The sequence below is a fragment of the Aethalodelphis obliquidens genome, unplaced genomic scaffold (assembly GCF_003676395.1).
Source record: "Aethalodelphis obliquidens isolate GAN/ISIS:26980383/991018 unplaced genomic scaffold, ASM367639v1 scaffold2, whole genome shotgun sequence".
Classification (NCBI taxonomy): Eukaryota; Metazoa; Chordata; class Mammalia; order Artiodactyla; family Delphinidae; genus Aethalodelphis; species Aethalodelphis obliquidens.
Window position 1 is genome coordinate 34,918,270 of NW_020837946.1, and position 9,198 is coordinate 34,927,467.

General features: G+C 45.9%; 1 protein-coding gene and 1 long non-coding RNA gene across 6 annotated transcripts in view; one reads left to right on the forward strand and one right to left on the reverse strand.

Moving 5' to 3' along the window:
* The window catches only part of SPATS2L (spermatogenesis associated serine rich 2 like), a 168,842-nt gene extending 166,730 nt beyond the window's left edge, over window positions 1-2,112 (reverse strand). The window contains exon 1 of one of the 4 annotated variants that reach the window (XM_027124749.1): window positions 1,614-2,112. The gene's annotated coding sequence lies outside the window, so the exon portion shown is untranslated. Of the gene's footprint in view, window positions 1-806; window positions 1,074-1,133; window positions 1,241-1,613 lie in introns of those variants that run through there. The other 3 variants (XM_027124744.1, XM_027124736.1, XM_027124775.1) reach the window with 3 other exon arrangements.
* A 331-nt stretch (window positions 2,113-2,443) lies between these two features.
* Window positions 2,444-8,871, forward strand: LOC113629876 (uncharacterized). 2 transcript variants are annotated; one of them, XR_003436740.1, is made up of 4 exons: window positions 2,444-2,549; window positions 2,941-3,068; window positions 4,750-4,859; window positions 6,693-8,871. It is a non-coding gene; the product is annotated as an uncharacterized LOC113629876 (long non-coding RNA). The 2 variants fall into 2 exon arrangements; XR_003436739.1 differs by lacking the exon at window positions 2,444-2,549 and having other exon boundaries at window positions 2,559-3,068.
* Window positions 8,872-9,198: the final 327 nt, after the last annotated feature.

Consider the following 9,198-nt stretch of genomic DNA (forward strand, 5'->3'; position numbering starts at 1 on the left):
GGCCGATCTTCCAAGACTCGGAAAAGTCGAGCATGTAGGGAGAGCGGGAAGACCCTCTCGCATCTCCGGAGCCACCGCTGTCTTGGGCTTGGGCCGCTGTCGGCCGACTCCGGGTCCGCCCGCTCAGACGCGGCAGCGCGACCGCTTCGTCCCGCGGCCGGGTCGCTCGGCATCTACTCCTGTCACGCCGCGGGCAACTGCGGCGACTTTGCCGGCACCGGGGGTCGCCGCATCCTACTCCCGCCTGGCGCCCAAGGGGCGCGGGTTTCCCCGGACCCGCGGCCCCCCAGGCCGGGCGGCGATCAAGGGCGAGACGCTGCCGGCGGAGGCGGCTCGGAGCGGGAGGGGGTGGGTCTCCGTCCGCCGGGCGGGTGGAAGGGGACTCTAGCGCGGGGGAGGGCAGGCGAGGGACCGCGGCCGATTCAGATCCGGGGCGGGCGGGTCCACGTCGGAGCGCGGCGGCCACACGCTCGCCCCGGGCGCGCGAATTGCGCCGCACCCGGCGCCTCCTCCCGCCAGCCGGCTAGCTCGCCCGTGCCGGCCCGAGAAAGGAAGGACGGCGACCTCCGCGTCCGGTCCGCTCGGCCAGCCCGCTTCGGCGCCGAGCGGGGGGCCACACCCAGCGCCCCGGGAGGCGGCTGGGGCTGGGCGGCCCAGGCTGCGGATGGCGCGGCCCAGGCTCAGTCACCGTCCCGGCCGCGCAGGCCCCGCCGCGTCCGCCCGAGCCCCGCGTCCCGGCCCGGGCCCGGCGGGCTGGCGGGGAGAGGGTCCCGGGCGGCGGCGGCGGCCGGGGATCCCGGGCTTACCTCTGTGCCAAGCGCCGTCCGCTCCGTCCCGGGCCGGGGAACAGGGATCGGGGGCGCGGTCGCCGGTGGAGGCGCGGCGGCGGTGGCGGCCCCTGCGGCGCGGAGGGCGGGCGGAGCAGGAGCCGCTGCCTGGGCCGCGCGCCGTCCGGAGCTCGCCCCGCGCAGCCGGCGCTCGCGGCGGAGGGCGCAGCCGGTTCGGCCCCCGGGCTAGATTCCTTCACTGACACAACTCCGGGTCGGCCCGCTCCACGCAGGGACACTCCCGCCCCTCGTAGGCTGCCCCCGCCCGCCGGCCGGCCGGCCAGCCCGCCCCTCGGTGTCACTCACCCAGGCGCACACAGCCCGAGCCGGCGCCCCTCGCTCCCGCTCGCACACACAGCGCTGCTCACGCCTCTCTCGGGTTTTGTATCCGCTCACACGCACGTTCTGACACAGATCCCTTCCCTCCACACGCCCTCCCTAGCTCCTTTCCCACCCCACTTTCTAGAAGAATCCCCGTACAGCTTCCGCGCTTTGCCTGCCCCACACCAACCTCCTCGCCTTTCCCCGAACCGCCGCCTCACTTAAACTGCCACTGTTATTCAAAGGTTTTGCCACACCCCGCACGTGTTGCAGGAGAGACATCCTCCCGTACCCAGGAGAATGAACTTTGCTCCCCCCAGCACCGTCTACAAATGCAAGATGCTTTTATTTTTAGAAAGCACTGATGCTTTCTGGTGCTGAGCCAAGCTCAAAATGTAAACAAAGGTAGCCGATTCCGAAATGACCTGAAGAACCAGACGCGGTCCTGGGTTTGTTGGGTCTGACCTTAGAAACGCGGCTAACCGGGAGTATCCCGGCTCCTCCCTTTCGCTGCCTTTCAGGCTGGAGGACGGGTTGCTCTAAACGTGCGTGATAACGAAGTTCCAGATAGACACCGTGGGCACCAGCCCATGGATTTCTGCCTGGGAGTACAGTAGTCGGGAGAGTAAAGGCAGTTTCTCAATCATTATTCATGATGGAAGCACTTTAGATAACACACCTCTTCCAGAGGCAGTAGAGTGAAATGCAGGCATCTCTCCAGTTTTGTTTTGTTTTGTTTTTTCAGGGTGACTTAACCTCCTTTTTTCTCAATACCAATAACCGATTCTCAGCGGCTCCTTGGATGTCAAAGCCCCTTGCAAATACGCAGGCCGGAGTTACTTAACGCCTCTCGCGCTCCAAACTCTAAGGGGCCCCTGAGTGTACAGCAGAATGGTATATGATCCGATGTTTAGGAATTCATAATTTGAAATTAGATACAAACACCTTTCCGGTAAAGTTCAAATGTTCTAACATAGTGTGCCCCTGTGGACAAAGCACAGCCCTAATAAGGGATAAAGGAGCCGAAAGCCAAGGAACCTATTTTCTTTTGTGACTTGTGGTGGCGGTTCTTGTTGCACTGGATGGGTGTATGGATCATATAATTTATTTAAAAATATTTGTAAGTGCTTTATAAGTATTAACTTTTTTTGTTTTGTTTTGTTTTTTTTTTGCGGTACACGGGCCTCTCACCGCTGTGGCCTCTCCCGTTGCGGAGCACAGGCTCCGGACGCGCAGGCTCAGTGGCCATGGCCCACGGGCCCAGCCGCTCCGCGGCATGTGGGATCTTCCCGGACCGGGGCATGAACCCGTGTCCCCTGCATCGGCAGGCGGACTCCCAACCACTGCGCCACCAGGGAAGTCCAGTATTAACTTGTTTAATCCTTCAAACAGTTCAATCAGGTAGGTAGTATTTTTGAACTTTTTCTATAAAGAAACTGAGGCATGGAGAGGAGAAATGTTAGAGGGAGGGTTTGAACCTACACAATCTGGCCCCCCTATGCTACAGAAAGGAAAACCTGCTTCTAGAAGCCATATTACATGTAAATATAAAGGATAAACATCATATTGCTTATTGAATTAAGACGGAAAGGTAACTTGTAACAATTTGACTTGGAATTTGATGCACTTTTTAGGTCCTCTGGCAAAATAATTCACTTAAGTTTTGGGGAGTTTCTCCTCATAATTAGAATTCCAAAATGAGTAATAAATTATTGTTTTCCTAGGAAGGGCTTTGGAGAGAACATTGAACTCAGTCTTCATTCCTTTCTTCTACCACTTCATTACTTCCTAGGACTCCAAATCTAATTTGTTTAGTAAAGTCTGAAAGAAGAAAGCCTTCAAGACCTGAATATGACCAGAGGGAAGAAAGGGTTTTCAGAAGCCCATACATGGCCTTTTACCTTTAAGGGCTGTTTCCCAGTGAGTAGGTAGTAACCACAAGAATAACTGGTGTGTATATGGAGAGTGAAAATATTAAAGCATTGAATTTGATGAAAAATAAATAAATGGAGAATGGGTGTATAGTAGTAGCCACTGTACCACAAACTAGACTAAAACTAATTTTCTACTGGGAATGGAGTGGACGCCTAGTCCATGAAAAGACAATTATAAAGTAACTAAAGAAAATAATTACAACTTTCAAGGGTTATTAAGGGACCTAGCAAAAGAAATCAGACTTTTAAAAGTTTATACACAGTGAGTTTCAAATAAAACTTAAACCTTTTGCTGTTCAAATTAATCTACTCTTAGGAAAAAAAAAGTGAAAACTTTCTCGGAGAGAGGGTTTATTCAATAAGCATTTGAAAATTTCTTGGACATCAAATAACTAACAAAGCAGTATTTTGATGAGTCAAGCATAAGTGATTTTTTAAATATATGAATTACATTCCTATAATTACGTGGAGATATAAAAATCCAAAGAAATAAAATATGAAAAAGATATGTATTGGTGCTGACACCAGATATTGAGAATTTATTTGAAAAATTACGTTATTTGAAATTTTGATCAGAAGGTTATCTGTATAATGCTAACATGACTCTTTTTCAAAATGATTCTCTATGATTATAATCTGTGAATCTCATTTTACTATTTTCTAAGCTAAATGGAAAAGTGAAAGTCTTTTCTTCAGCAAACAAACAAGAATCGTTAAGAGTAGACATTTTCTGGGCTTCCCTGGTGGCACAGTGGTTGGGAGTCCGCCTGCCGATGCAGGGGACACGGGTTTGTGCCCTGGTCCCGGAGGATCCCACATGTCGCGGAGCGGCTGGGCCCGTGAACCATGGCCGCTGAGCCTGCGCGTCCGGAGCCTGTGCTCCGCAACGGGAGAGGCCACAACAGTGAGAGGCCCGTGTACCAAAGAAAAAAAAAAAGAAAAAGAGTAGACATTTTCTGAGAGATGAACAGAGTATGTTAGTTTGTATATTATAATATTTCCATATAGGTATTTTTAATCTGTGTCTGCTGCTTTCCTCCATATTGTCACTTACACCCCTTATCTGATGTGCATAATTGTAAGCGTGGGGGAAAAATGCATATCCTGCAATGAGGCTGACCTTTTCCTTGAAAGATTTCAGCAAAATGCCATATTTCCTATTTTCCATCTCCTAGATTGTCCTGATTCTCTAGCCATGGCCATTCAGAGCAGGGTTCACATTCATGGAAGCAGCTCAGATCCCAGAAGCCAGTTTTAGGCCATGGTCAATTGTCTTTATCAGAATTTTGGCATCCGAGTAAGTATGGAGACAGAGAGTGATTTTTAGTTGCTAGGCTCCAGACCACTGACCGCTGGGCTCCAGGCCGCTATCCAGACCTACTGGAAGGCCTTTCATCTAGAGATCCTTGACTTTGACTAGGTGCAGGGACTGGGTACAATCTGAGGGATCTCCCTTTGGGAGGAGTTGAATGTGTTCTGTGTGTGTGAGTGTGGTGTTCATTAGAGCTGTTTACAAATATTCCAGCTCTGCTTTCTTCAAAGCATATGGTAGGTTTGTGTGTCCCCAGCATACTGAAGTACAGGGTAGCTCTGCAACTTGCTGCAGCCAATGAAATCAGCTCTGGGCAGAAGTTAACAGCTAGTGTGTGTTCTATTTTCCCCTGTAGCACTACAATCAGCAAGGTGCCTGGTGGTAGCTGCTCCGTTGGACTGCAGTGCATGATGATAAAGAGCAATGCCACCGCTGCTGACCTTCCCTTCCTGGACAGGAGTATGAGTGAGAAATAAACCTTGTTGTTTTAAACCACTGAGATTTAGGGGTTGTTTGTTTCTGCAGTATAATCTAGCCTATTCTGATTACAAGTAGGGAGGGAAAAAGAAACAAATAATTGCAGGGCATACTGTGGCAGAGAATGGCTAATAATTCCACAACTCTGTTTCTCTTTTCTCCCTGGTGCACAACTAATTCACATTTCTCAACCTCCTGTATAGTGAGGTGAGGCCATGTGACTGAACTGCGCCCAGTGTAATGTAGATGAAAGTTTTGTGCTCCACCTCCAGCCCCAACCGTGGAAAACCTCCTGCATGATCTCTCAGTCTCCATCTGCCATATGGAAACGAAGGGTTCTGAGACTCCAGAGTAGGAGTCAGCAAACTTTTTCTATAAAGGGCCATATGGTGAATATTTTAGGTTTTGTGGATCATGAGGTCTCTGTCATAACTATCTGCTGTTTTAAAGTAGTCATAAGCACTTTGTAAACAAATGGACATGGTTGTGTTCCAATAACGCTTTATTTACAAAAACAGGCAGTGGGTCTACGTGTCCTGGGGGTGGTAATTTGCTGACTCCTTACCTAGAGGAGGGTAGAAACACAGGATGGAGGGAGCCTGAATCTCTGAGTCACTCTATGGTATTTACTTGCTGAACACACACATTGAAATGTTATCTGAGTGAAAAAAGCAGCCTTCTGATGAGTTAAGCATAACTAATATGCTATCTTATTCCAGATTCCAGAAAAAATTCCAGATGGATTAATAATCTAAACAAAGAAAACTATAAAATGCTAAAAGAAAATGTAGGAAACTCTTTTACTGTATTGGTTGTCTTAATAAAACTAGTTAGAAATATCATGATAAAACCCCCAGAAACTATAACAGAAAAGATTAAACAGATTTGACCACAAAACAAATAAACTACCCAAACATTTCTATACAGTGACAGGTACCATAAACAATATTAACTAATGGGAGAAACTATATGCAACATATATACACAATAGGAAAGAGTTAATATGCAAAATAACAAATAGCTTTTAGAAATCAATACAAAAAAGAGAACCAGCAAAATAAGAAAACGAACGCAGGATATGAAGAGGTAATTTTTCAAAAGAAGGAATATGTGCCAATAAGCATATAGAAACATATTCAACCTCATCAACGATCAGAGTGTAAATAAGAACAAGACAGCATTTTTTACTTATGAGATTGGCAAAGAAGTGTTTTAATATAAGGTGTTTGTGAGTGTGTATAAAAACATAACAACTTTCATACTCAACTGACTATAGTATGAATTGATAAACATTTCTGGAAAGCAATTTGTAGTATCTGTAAATATTAAAAATGCATATATATTTTGACCATGCATTTCCACTACAAGTAGTCTCTCCTACAGAAATACTAAGTGTGCAGAAATATATTTACATGTATGTCTATATACATGTAAATACTATAATACAAATATTATAGTATTATTTGCAGGAGGAAAAAAGTTAGACTCCACCTCAACATTTATGAATAGAGGAACTGTTAAAAAAATGGAGTGTATGTACACTGTGGAATAGTAAATAACTGTTGAAAACCAGGGAGCTATGCATGTGTTGACATGGAATAGTGTTCATGATATATTTTTGTGTGATGAGAGCAAGTCAGAACAATATGTACAGTACGTGCTCTAAAAAGAGGGCAAGGAGGGTGGAAATCTATGTATCTTAAAGGATAGGCACACTGTTGACATTGGTAGCCGCTGGGGTAGGGCTTTTCCATTTTTAACTTTGTACACTTCTCTTTTTCCCTTTGTATATAATTTTTATAATTACAATTTCTTTAAAAGGTACAAGGACAGAAGTCAAGAGAGACTGAAAGAAAAGCCCATTGTGGACCCTGGCCAACGCCGAGAGGCTGAGAGATGGATGGGCAGAGGAACAAAGACTTGTTGAAGACCTGCTGAGGCAAATCCAAAGGCATGAGTCACTCCCGTGGCGTTCCAATGGCAGCAGATTGAGTGGTTATGATCTGGAACCAGGGGTTCTGCTTGGAAATTTTCCAGGAAAGAGGAAAACTTGGGGTGAGAAGAGAAAGGATAACCTTGCCGGCCTGAGGGCAAAACATGTTGGAAACACAAAAAACAAATGATGTCCCTTGGCTGAACTTTCTTAGTCTATACAGGTGCTAAATATTAGGTTATCTTTTCACGTCTTCAGATTTTTGTTTAAAACCTTCTCTTCTCAGGAGCTGAAATGAATATATACTTAATAGAAGGGGTTCTTTTCTTTTTTTTTTTTTTGGTTTTAAAAGTTACATGTCACTGTGTATTCTAGGAAAATAATTTGAGGTTCATTCAACCTTAGTTGTGCCAGCAGGAAGACAAATGGCCCTGGTGTGTGTTATAGGTGTACACACTGTCACTAATTCAGGATGCCTTCATTCATTCGTTCTCTGATGTGTATTAGCATTTTCTGTTGACCAAGAGTAGTTTTGTCACAAGTCTGATTAGTAGTGAGATGGAACATCTTGTACGTTTATTAACCATTTATTTTAAGTGATGCCTTGTTGATGTGTTACTTAAAAGAAAGTTTTATTTTATCGCTTGGATATAGCTTGTACTCTAAAATTCCCCACATTATTGTATATTACTTACCTTATAAACAAAAGCCCACCGGTGCCGCTTTTGGATACCACACCAGAGAGGACAAAGGGAACTTGTTGTAAACCCAAACCCACTATTTAAAGAAATCTCGCGATTCCTCTGGGTCACAGCATAGGAATGAGCCAAAGGCAGATTCAGGCATTTTTCTTGTTGGTTGTACTCTGAGCACTTTTGCCCAGATCGTCACACATGTGGGACTGGCCTTGCCTGGCGTGGAACCTGAGACATGGGGGTATGCTGGTAACAAGGAAATGGTGCATTAGTTTGCTAGGACTGCCATAACAAAGTACCACAGACGAGGTGGGTGGCTTACAACAGGAATTTATTGTCTCACACTCCAGAGGCTAAGAGTCCGAAATCATGGTGTCAGCCGCGTTGATTCCTCCGAGGGCTGTGAGGGAAGGATCTGTTCCAGGCCTTTCTCCTTGGCTTATAGATGGCTGACTTCTCCCTGTGTCTCTTCACATTGGCTTCCCTCCATATGCATCTGTCTTTATGTCCAAATTTCCCCTTTTTATAAGGACACCAACCATATTGGATTAGGACTTACCCTACTGACCTCATATTAAAGACCCTATCTCCAAATGAGATCACATTCTGAGCTACTGGGGCTTAGGACCCCAACATATCTTTTTTCTTTCTTTTTTTTATTTTTTCAGGGCAGGGCAGCAAGGACAATTCAACAACAACTGATGGCATAATAATGAAGTTAATAGTAAAAGTGGGGTCAGAGCCTGGCTCTCTGACTAGTTACCCAGGATTTTTTTATCAGACCCCGCACCTCTGCATTCCATGCTGCCTTCCTGCCCTTTTCCCTGGGTTCCTGTTGATTCCTGTGCATTTCTCTAATGTAATAATTAGGTAATTGGGCATTTATCTCCCTGATGAGACTTCAGCACTAGCTGTGAGCAGGGACTGTGTCTTTTGTTCCTGTGTCTAGCACCGTGCCTGACCCAGACAAGGTGATTGAATGGATAACAACATCTATCTTGTAAAGAGTGCCGGTCCACACTGCCATTCGTCTTCCTGATTGCACAACTAAATATAAGTGAATCTAGACTCAGCCCTGTGAAACAAAGTGGCATGAAAACTTGAAACATTTAAAAATCCTTATTAAGTATATTGTGGCACATTGTGGATAGAAGCTTCTAGATGGGATGGTGGAATAAGGAAGTCCAAAATGGGGGAGTCCTTACATGCAGCTACTTCATGAGTGAAGCAAGTTCAGCCAAAGGATACTGTGCCCTACTTACATTAATAATGAACTTCAGATTTAAAGTCTAAGTTAAAAATTACAGTTAGAGAAAATGGAAATACTTCTGTGGAGATTATTCTATGGTTAATAAATAGAGTTCATGAGGAAGGCCTGTGGGAGTTGTGTGTTTTTAAAACCAAGAGAACACAGAACCAAGTCAGAAGGGCAACTTAGTAACAGTCTTCAAGTGGAAGCACAGGGATGTTGATGAACGTTCCTGTCTCTGCTGAAGACAGAACCAGAATAGTTTATGCCACAGCATGCAAGGGTTTGGTTGACTATGAAGGAAGCGTTTCCCAATAGAATACTAAATATCCGGGTGGCTTGGATTCCAATACAAGCTGTGGTTTTACATCTTTCTATCATTTCAATGAAAACAACTAAAATACATCAAGCCAAGCTCTTTCACTTACTGGCCATGAGACCTTGGAAAAG